Genomic DNA, 11308 nt, shown 5'->3' on the forward strand with positions numbered 1-11308 from the left:
ACCATCCTCAGATTTCAGACTTGAAATACAGTTTTCATGTACCTTTCAGTGATGATGGCTTGAAAGAATTTGGAATTTTCATACCCGAATTTAATCCAACGAATGGTGCAACGTTTTTTCTAGTACTCCTTCTGGTATTGTAGGAGGCGAAGTAAATGGTTCTTAAGGATGCGCTGGAAATTCCCCTCAGGTATTGTCAATGAGCGCTTATCAGCTATATTATCGATCTCAAGTAGGGCTTTGTTGGTATTTTCAATGGCAATTTTCAGACGAGAAATACTTTTACTCCAACGGCTGAGGGCATGTCGAAGATTCTTAAGATTTTGACACAAGCTTGCTGCCGCATTAATATTTCTCCCATGCTTGATAGGCTTGTTCCAAGCTTGTGCGACAACGTCAAAGAAGCCCGGATGTGCAATCCAAAAGGTTTCAAACCTAAACAGTCTACTTTTTGGAATGGAGGTTTGAATGGAGACATAGCATGGAGTATGATCAGAAACAGGCCGTCCGAGGGGCATCACAAGAGTGTTAGGGAATGTGGCCGTCCAATTCAGTGATGTGAAGAACCAATCAAGCTGTTCAAGGAGGGGGGTCTGTTTTATATTCGACCAAGTAAAATTATGACCTTTAATGGGTAGTTCAGTAAGGCATTGCTCACGGATGAAATCATTGAAAGTAAACATTTCATTTACATCACCTCCAGGTTTCTTGCGATTTTCCGGCGAACGAATATAGTTAAAATCTCCGAGCAAGAGGCAATCCTCAGTAGAGGTGATATCCAAATCGAAGAGCCAATTAGTAAAAGAGGTACGTTGATCTCCCTGGCAAGGCCCGTAAATATTAACTAGTTTCCACCGCATAGCCAATTGTTTGGAGGAAAATTCCACCCCGAGCGCAAATTGTTCAGACAAAAATACCGTGCCATCGAAAACGTGACTACACCAAATTGTGATAATACCACCAGATGCACCACTCGCCGGAACGAAAGCAAAAGAATCAAAGCGCTTAGGACAAAGGATTTTAAGCATAGAGGTGTCGAAATGCTGCATTTTAGACTCCTGCAGATAAATAACGGCGCAACCAGAAGAGTTGATCGCGTTTGAAAGCGCTAAATGTTTTTCGGGTGAGTTTAGACCACGGACGTTCCAGCAAAGAACATTCCAATTATGCAAAAGAACCTTGACCTAACCAAAGGCAGAGGAACTAGGGAGAGGAGGCCGAAGAAGCTCCATCTTCACCTGCAGTAAGCATGTCTTCAGTAAGTTCTTCAGTAGGGATGGCACAAAGCTGTGTGCCAATGTTCTGCATGGTGGTGATGGGTGTAGGAAGTGGCATCTCGAACTCCGTCTCTTTACTTTCAGATGCAGCAACACGAGGCAGCATAGTTGGCACCACCCTAGGTTTCACCTTGGACTTTGAAGGGCGAGATTCATCATGGACTTTGACTCGAAACCCATCATACTTGTTGGAACGAGTGCTACGTCTGAGTGAAGAAGTGTCAATGGGAGCAGGATCTTTACCCTTTCGGACCCTGGAAGGAGCCAGCAGGGCATTAGAAGCTTGAGGTTCAATGATACTTGTCATAGTATCAACAACATCAGCAGCAACGGGATCAACTGGGATCTGATCAGAAGCTGGAGGCAGACTGTGCAGAGCAGATTTAGATTCGGACATAACATATTCAGATGCAGATTTAGGCATAACATCAGCGGTTTCAGACATAGAAGACGTAACTGTATCCTGAGCATCAGCCAAAGCATCTGAGGCAGCGTCAGGCGGCATGAGTGATGCTGGCTCATTCTCAGGTATCTCCTGAATGATGACCTGCGAAGAAGAGCAGGCAGACTGTTGGAGTGACGAACAGAAACAAACTTAAGTCCATCCTCCAATTCAGAAACCTGAATTTCCACATGAAAGCAATCCTGTCTCAGACCATATCCCTGGCTCCAAGGTCCCATAGTGGCCAGCATGCGGCATAAAGCCAAAAAGATAGAAGCATTCAGTTGCTGACGAGGAATACGTTCAGTAAGTAGAAGTTCCAGCAGGCTGGAACCTTGGGTCGACAGTCCAAAACGAATCCCCTGACGATGCACATCAACAGTGACAGTAACCAGGTCGGGTTACACTGAGGGGATGACCTGCTGGTTCTCCATGATGATCAGGGCAAAATCCGAAGCATCAACGCTGCAGTCATCCGAAACAGTAATGGAATCATTCCAAGCATCAGCGGCATTATCAACAAGGTTGTACTCCGGAGTGATACCAGCCTGGAAGGTGAGCCCCTGAGCATTGAGCCAAGCTTGGTAGTTCATCAAGTGCGGAGGCATAACCACGGGAGGAGCAGGCGGAGCAGGAGCTTCAGGCCAAGCACCCCAACCCTCATTCTGAACTAGAGGGGCAGGGGCTTCATTGGGGGCTGCATTTTGGACCAACCAGTTATGAACTTGCTTTTGATAGAGCTGTTCAGCAGTGAGATCTGGGCCAAACTGTGAGTGAGGGTTGCCATCAGGCAGCGGGGGCTCTTCACCAGCAGGTGGAACTTCAGGCAGCAACGCATTCCAGTCATTACTACGCAGAATAGTTATCGGAACTGTCAAGCAATCTCTAGTGCCTCCTAACTACCAGATGACGAAACTTTTGGGAATGAGACGAAGATGAATCACTTGCACTTTAATCAGCATGAACCGGCGATCTTGGCGTGGGTTATACCAGGAAATGAGAGATCCAAGACCCCCAAGTGACTTATTAATGTAATAGTCAGTTTGGTAATCATATGGAAACCCAAAGTACATTAACCAAACTGCAGGCCCAAAGGTGGTGGTGCGGCGGTTGAGAGCTTCATTATGTGGCACAAAAGTGATGAGGAGATCCTCATCTTCAAGCTCAAGAGGCGTGGCCATAGCAGTATCACGGAGGAAAGAGTCGACAAAACCAAATATCCCAATGCCTAAAGGATGATCGCTGACCTCGGTAGTGAAGATCTGAGCTTCCTGGAGCAGAGCTTGGACCCCCTAACGGATGGCCGCACGACGGTGGAGGGGAACATACTGGCTCGCCTCCGCAATCGCCAAATAATCGTGATTGAGTGGCGGGATAGGGCCAACCACCATCCCACCGCGCACGATGCGGTTCGCCGGGCCTGGTTCAACGGCGAAGCCCGGTGGCAGGAATGGCACCGGGTTGAGTGGATAGCTCGCCATGATGACCAGAGAGGAGGAGGGTGGCAGGACTATTGATGGAGAAAGGACAGGACTGGGCGACGTCGTTTGAGGAATCAAGGTGGAATTTGAAGCATGAGGGGTATATTTGGTATGCGACTTATGTTTCGGGACCCAGCACCAACGCTGCAAAGACCGCTGCTTGAAGCAGGAGCTCACCACGTGTCCATATCCACCACAGAAAGAACATCGGACGGTGCCGGATGAGGGCGGCCACGGCTTCCGAAAATGAGTAGGTGGGGCAATAAAATCAGCCGGATTGGGCTTATTTCCAATGACACAAGATTTGGGTTCCAAATTAGACTGACAAGCTAGTCTCAGAGGGCAATAAATCGCCTTGTGATCAGGTGCTGAACAATAAAAGCAAATCAATCTAGCAAAGCAAGAGATCCGTTTATGACCCCATTGAAGGCATCTAGCACAGAGATTAGCCCAATTTGCAGATAATGAAGAAATCTCCTGCTCGTTATAGCTCGCATGGGCCAGATTCACTTTATGTTGTGCCGATAATATAGGAGGCCATTCTTGGAATGGTGGCGCATATTTGAAAGCCGAAGCAAGGAAACATTGAGGTGGCGCAGGATAATCCGCTCAGATAGGGCATTTAAAGCTTCCCAAAATAAGATATGCAGGAGGCGTGGAATTTTCAATTTCCTCCAACCACTGATAATGAAGCATTAAATTGGTACGATAGTCAGGGGCCAAAATATTCTCTTGAGCATTAATGGCTAATTGAACCTTTCCAATAGTAAGAGAATTGAGCAAGGGATCATGCAAAACTTGATTTTGATCATGAGCCAAGGCCGATGTCGAGGCTTCGTGATGATGCGAATTGGAAAAGGCCATCTTGGACAAAGGCACTAAATCAAACTTACTCAACTCATGCGGAGAGGACGAACTTAGACCAGCACCATGCTCCAATGAAGGCAGCTTAGAACGAACCGCAATTGGTTTTTTGGCCGAGATATCAGTTAGTTCCTCATCAGCATGCCATGAAGTGAGAAGAGGTGAGTACCGAACAAACTGACCATTAAACAGATGAAAATGGCAAATAAAATCAGGCCAAATGCGATACTTGAGGCCATATATGAAATGACCAACTTTGTTGTTTGCAACCGAGAATCTGAACGCCAGATGGTGAATATGCACCACTTTAAAACCAACACAAGAACCGCCAAGACAACACTGAAGGGCAACCCCAACAGAATCAACCGTGAGAGGGAAGGAGGCCGAGGAAAACGTGGCCACCAAAAAGAATTCCTTGGCGTCACGGGAGGGAGAGAAATGAACCGTAGAACCAAATTTTCTCCTCACCTGATCCGCAAGGGCAAGGCCGGGGGCAAAGTCCAAATGCAGAAGACCCTCCATCATGAGGAAGTAACATAGAGGCCGCCATTGTTGGTAGGGAGCAGGTGGGAGGCAAGAGGTGGGAGGAGAGAGGTGGGAGGAGCCATCTTGCCAAGGTGGAGTTGTCTGAAGACCATTCTTGAGCTGGTATTTCCATGTTTGCAAGAACTGATTTTGTTCCTTCAAGATTTTTTATTTCCTCCGAAGCCAAATGTGCCAATAACCAATGATGATAATGTCCCTCTTCTTCTATTATTGCATATTGAGTCCCAATATTTTATCAAGAGCAAATATTTTATCAAGAGCAAATATCCCTCTTCTTGTATTATTGCAAGTCTCTTGGTAGGGAATCTAGGAGTAACAATATTTTATCAAGAGCGAATATCCCTCTTCTTCTATTATTGCATATTGAGTCCCAACAATCGAATGCAAAGCAGCAATCCCAGAATAGATGCAAGGCAGTTTCTTCAGTGTGTAGGTTGCACAACTCACAAAGGTATGACTCAAGAAAAAAAAGTGTTTCCACTGTAGCAAATTCCTGGTGTTAACTCTGTCATGTACAAGTAGAAAAAATATTATTTTGTACCTCAGCATAACTGAACTTTTCTAGATCACTCTGAATATGCAATGACAATTATCTTATCTATGTGACCACTTATATAACTACATGGCAGAGAAAACATCCTGCTTCCATTTGTATGCATATATCATTAACAACTAAGAAGTTTTATTGTTGGATTGCGAGACAAAATTCCTGATATTATTGGAAAGCTTGGTTAGACAGTGGTGTGTGGAATAAATCAATGAAGTCAAAAGCTGCCAGGCATCCTTAATAGAGATGTTTTCATGTAAGCAGAAGGAAAAAATCTTTGGGAATCTGTCTTTGAAAGTCTCATTAGACACTTTGTCTAACCAAAGAAGTGTTGTGCCACTGATGACCCACAAGTATAGGGGGTTGCGGCAATCTTCGAGGGTATTATTTCACCCAAATTTATATATTCGACACAAGGGGAGCCAAGGAATATTTATAAGCCTTAGTAGTTGAGTTTTCAATTGAACCACACCTCAGGATTACTTCCTTGCGACAATTTATTAGTAGCACAGTAACATGATAGTAGTGATAGCAGTAGTAACACAGTAACAATAATAGTAACAATGGTAGTAGTTCTGTAGAAGACAAAGGTGTAGTAGAAATTTGAGCAAAGGCAATATAGTATTAAAGCTTAGGCATTGAGTGTCAGGACCCCGATCCTAAGTCACACTGATCTAGCATGTAACACATCATATCACTTTGCGGCCTCACACACGGTATTCCCACGGGTGCCACCTTACCTAGCCCGGGATCGTTTGCGCCATTTGGCTCACGTATATGATAGTGTCGCTAGCATCGATATGACAGAGAACCCGGGCCGACAAGACTAGTCGTAAACCCAAGGTGGCACTAACTTGCAGGGACAGGCATACATGACCCAGCAATGCACGTGTCGGTCATCAACGTATGAACCCAAGTCGTAGCAAGCTACAAGGACTTAAAGGAACAACGCGTGACATTTCCCCTAAAGGATAGACACAGGAGCAAAGAAGGACACATGCCGATCATCCCATGTGTTCTGGAGCAGTAGCAAGCTACCATGGCTCAGTGGAAGCACTAGGAGACTTTTCCCCATAAGAGAGGCTACCAAGAATAAACAACAAGATTGTCGGATCCCACACATACCAAGCATTTCAAAATCATACACACAATATGCTCGATATGTGCAAATACAACATGGCGTCACAACAAAACTCTATGACTCAAATTATTTATTCAGAAGGCTCCGAAGAGTCATACATAGTAAGAATTACAATCATGGGTCACATGACCAGGCATACAGAGCAGCATAACTTGTCTGAGTACAGAGAACTACAAATGAAAAAGTCTTAGTGAAGCCTGACTATCTACATGACCCTCCCAAGGGTACAAGATCGTAGCTGAGGTAACAAGCTAAACGTCGAAGTCCACGCGGAACTTCTAGTGAGACTAAAGTTTATCTGCAAAAACAGAGAGCAAACGTGAGTACAAATGTACTCAGCAAGACTTACATCACAACTATCTACATATGCATCAGTATCAAAAAGGGGGTTGTGGAGTTTAACTGCAGCAAGCCAGCTTTGACTGTGGCTACCCTGAACTACGACTGCAAGTAAATCTTTTGAGGTGGCGCACACGAGTCCACATATTCACCATATCAATACACCACTATGGATTCTCTACCGTGTCCATCTCCTAGATGAACCAGACCTGGCACAACTCTAAGCATAGCAGGTATAACAAGCAAGCATAAATGAGTAGGCACATCATGGCTCAAACAACTCCTACTCACGCTAGTGGGTTTCAAGTATTTACTGTGTGAATGACAGGTCATGCAGAGGAAAGGGGTTCAACTACTGCAGCATGTAACAGTTGAAACGTTGTTGTCCTAATGCAGTAAAATAGAGCAAGAGCGAGAGAGTGGGATTGTATCGGAATGGTGAATGGGGGTTGATTGCCTGTCACATCTGAAGATAGTAATAGCTCTTCATCATTGTAATCGAACTCATCGTCGGAGCTACGTCCACTGAGAGGGAACAAACACTGGCAAACAAGAGGAAACACATTCAATGCAATGCAACAATATAATGCATGATCATGACATGGCAACATGCTGTGATTTGAGCTAATGCGGCTAGCAACAATTTAAATGAAGTTGGTTTCAACCCAAGGTTCAAATTCAAACTCCACATAAGACATTTAAAATATCATTTGTTCAAATTGTCATATACAGTAGCTGTAAGTTGTTCAAACATGCATGGAAATGCCATAAATGGATTCTTTGTATTTTCTGATAATTTTTCATATATAAATTGCTTCATTTGGAGTTACGTATGAAATTTTGTAGTTTTAAACATTTTTTGGAATTTCCTTGATTATTTTAAATCCAGAAAATTGTTAATTGCGTCAGCATTACGTCGATGTGACGTCAAGAGGTCAACTGGGCGGTCCAGGTCAAACTTGGCCGGTGGGACCCGCGTGTCAGTGGCTAGCTAAACTAACCTAGTTCAACTAGCTCTAAGCTAGGTTAAACTAATTAAGTTTAAACCTAAACTATGTTAATTAGCCAGGTGGGTCACGCATATCATTGAGCCAGGGGAGGTCAAACCCCTGGTCAACCGGGGTTAAAATGCCGGCGTTTAGCCGGAGGCGGCAGCAGACGCGGCGGGTGTTGGTGTCAAAACAGGCGGATCTCGGGTAGGGGGTCCCAAACTGTGCATCTAAGGTCGATGGTAACAGGAGACAGGGGACACGATGTTTACCCAGGTTCGGGCCCTCTCTATGGAGGTAATACCCTACTTCCTGCTTGATTGATCTTGATGAATATGAGTATTACACTACCACGAGATCGTAATGGCTAAAACCCTAGAGGCCTAGCCTGTATGACTATGGTAATGAATATCTCTCTCCTCCGGACTAAGTCCTTCGGTTTATATAGACATCGGGAGGATCTAGGGTTACACAAGGTCGGTTACAAAGAAGGGAATCTACATGTTTGATCGCCAAGCTTGCCTTCCACGCCATGGTGAGTCCTATCCGTACACGGGTGCAGTCCTTGGTCTTTGTATCTTCACAGCCGACCAGTCCGGCCCATGGCTAACAGGTCGGACGCCCGAGGACCCCTTAGTCCAGGACTCCCTCAGTAGCCCCTGAACCTGGCTTTAATAACAAGGTATTCGGCGCGTAGATCTGTCTTCGGCATTGCAAGGCGGGTTCCTCGTTCCAAACTCCAAGATAGTCTTCTGATGTATTGAACGTGTCCGGACCTGTAACATAAGTTTTGTATACTTTCACAGAGGGCATAATAATTTATAAATCCAATCCACCGACAACTGTTCATAGCATGACACTATGTCACCGTCGGGATATTATTTTAAACCCGTTTGTTACCCCGGGTTTCGAGGCGCGACTTTATTGGCATGTCTTATCCAAGCTGAGATCGTGTCCCCTTATTAAGGGATTTGTATCAACACGGACGTGGGTAACCCAACCGTCTCTTGGGTACAACTCCTTGGGTATAGGCAAGTTTTAAGGCCGAGGAGGAGGCGCTCGATACAAATTTTATAAAGGGGTGCAGACCCGTCTCTCTCTTCCACGCTTGCTTCTTCCTCAGCCTTCGCTACCTCGAGTTCTAACTCCCAAGTTTTGATCGCCACAATCCACAGTCATGTCCGGATCCAGCCTCCAAGGCCGGTGGGTGGCTTCTTCTGTTACAGAAGAGGATATTGCGAAGCTTAGGGCGGCAAGATATCTGACCACGGAAATCCTCCGTCGGCTCCCTGCTGAAGGGCAGGTTATCCCTACCCCCAGATCCGGCGAGAGGGTTGTGTTTGTCTGCCACTTCCTCCGAGGGTTAGGATTCGCCCTTAATCCCTTTGTCCGTGGGCTCATGTTCTATTACGGGCTGGATTTTCACGATCTGCCCCCGAACTCTGTCCTTCTCATCTCGGCGTTCATCGTCACGTGTGTGGCCTTCCTTCGGATTCCCCCACACTTTGGCTTGTGGCTCAAGACCTTCAATGTGAAGCCGCAGGTGATAGAGGGGAAGCAGGCAGAGTGCGGTGGTGCCACAGTGACGAAGCTTAATAACTCTCTTTGGCTAAAAGGATCCTTCACAGAATCCTCCGACTTATGGCAGCGGGAGTGGTTCTATATCATCGAGCCCCGTGGTTCCAAGTGGGCGGCTGCGCCTGTGTTTCGACCCAGCCCTTCGATCCAGCTCGCGTCATGGATTAGTAAGGGGTTGGACTGGGGATCAATTGATGAGGTACAGACTCTTCAAAGCCGCATCAAGAGCCTCCTCGAGAGGGACATTGATCTTTTCAACGTTATTCAAGTAATGCTGGTTTGTCGGACCTTGTCGTGCCAGAGGCGACCCCTCTGCATGTGGGAGTTTAATCCCGAAGGGCCGCGGACACTTCAACACTTCTTCGGCACTATGCACAAAGGGATGTGGAAATTATTCTTCGGGAAACGAAAGTAGTGGCCGGTTACTACCGAAGACACCGGCCTTGACTGCGACCATCCAGACACCCCGGTAAGTACCCGTCTGCCGAACACCTCGTAATCAGGTATCCTGTGTTAAGACACTGAGCAGACCATCTCTTTCCAGGGCTGGATATAGAAAGCGGAACGGATTAGGTGTCCGGCCCCTCTTCCCGAAGACTCAGCGGACCCCGTGCTAACAAGGATGCTGGCACCAGCATTTTATCAGGCACTGGTGGATGAGGGCAAGGTGGGGAGTGGGAAGACCCAGGATGGCCTTCGTTCCGGAGGTAAATTAGACACCGAGTCCAGGGAAATTGACATTTCTTCGCCTGAAGACAAAGGCGAAGGAGAAGCAAGCATCCCTTCTCCATATAGGAAGAAAAGGGCCGCCTCCGAAGGCTGGGAGGAACCGACTCCCAAGAAGGGCAAGATGCCATCGTCGGGCGGCTCGGGATTGGAAGGCGACGCCGTTGAACAGCTCCGTCATGAGGACAGGCCTTCGACCAAATTGTAAGTAAATCCGGGGTGCCTTAGTCCATCTCGTTCCTTTCCTGTTATCGGAGTGACACGTAATATTCATGTGTGTCTTAACAGTTTGCCGCAGAGTGTCCCTGAGCGATCCTCTTCTTTGGGAGATCTTCTCCCAGAGATGATGGAAAGCAAGACGCCTCCCCCAGCCTCCTCGCCCGATAAGGCAGACGACTTCGAAGTGTCATCTCGGAGGGTTTTTCTTGATCAACAAGCGGCGCGGGGGATGAAAGAGGCAGTACCCGAAGGTGAGCCTCCGATCATCCGGGATTCGGGGGCCAACAATGAAGGCCCGGACTATCCGATTTTCAACCAGCGGTGCATCTTGACGGGTCGCAAGATATGTATTCGGAGCAGCCATTACACATATGTGTTTATAATATAAGCGTGATATGTGTTTATAATATAAGCGTGATGCTGAAAACTGCATACTGGTATATGCTTGGCTGCAGATGGTGCCGCCGCCGTTGAGATTCTTCGTGCGGAGCTGGCCCGGGCCAAGGAGCAGGCCCGATTTAGTAATGCGGCTACCGAAAAGGCATCGGCCGAGTTAAAGGCCGAACAGGCTGCTCGGCGCCAAGACATGGAGAAAATATCCACGATGGCGCTCGAACTAAAAAATGCCGCTGGCCGCTGTGAGTTCCTCGAGAAGGAGAGTAAAGCCAAGATGGCTGATCTTGATAAGGCCTTGCGAGAGGCGAAAGAAGCGCGGTCCTAATCTAGAGTGGCCCGTGAAGAGATCGGGCAAGCTGTGGAGATTGCAGCTGGTAAGCCCTTTTTATTACAGACTAAGTTCGGCGACCCGAATTATGCTCAGCTTAACCAAGTGTCGAGCTCTCCAGACGTGTTTTCTGACTTGCCGAAGAGCTCTTCTGATGCGGCACAGTTTTACCAAACGCAAGAGGGATATGCAACGGAGAAGCTATTCTGGTCGCAGTTTGGTGCATTAAAACGCCCTCTGCTGTTGAATGAACAGATGTCCCAATGGGCCGAGCTTCATAGGATATCCGGCGTTGCCATGAAGAACGTCACTATCCAGCCATGGCCGACTGAGCCTATTCCGAAGAGCTACTTCAGCTTGGTGCAGCGGCTTGCTGATGCGGTGCCACGTATCGACGCTGTTAAGCGGTCGGCGTGCATTGAAGGTGCACGGATG

The sequence above is a fragment of the Aegilops tauschii genome, chromosome 1 (genome assembly GCF_002575655.3).
Source record: "Aegilops tauschii subsp. strangulata cultivar AL8/78 chromosome 1, Aet v6.0, whole genome shotgun sequence".
In the NCBI taxonomy this organism is placed as follows: domain Eukaryota; kingdom Viridiplantae; phylum Streptophyta; class Magnoliopsida; order Poales; family Poaceae; genus Aegilops; species Aegilops tauschii.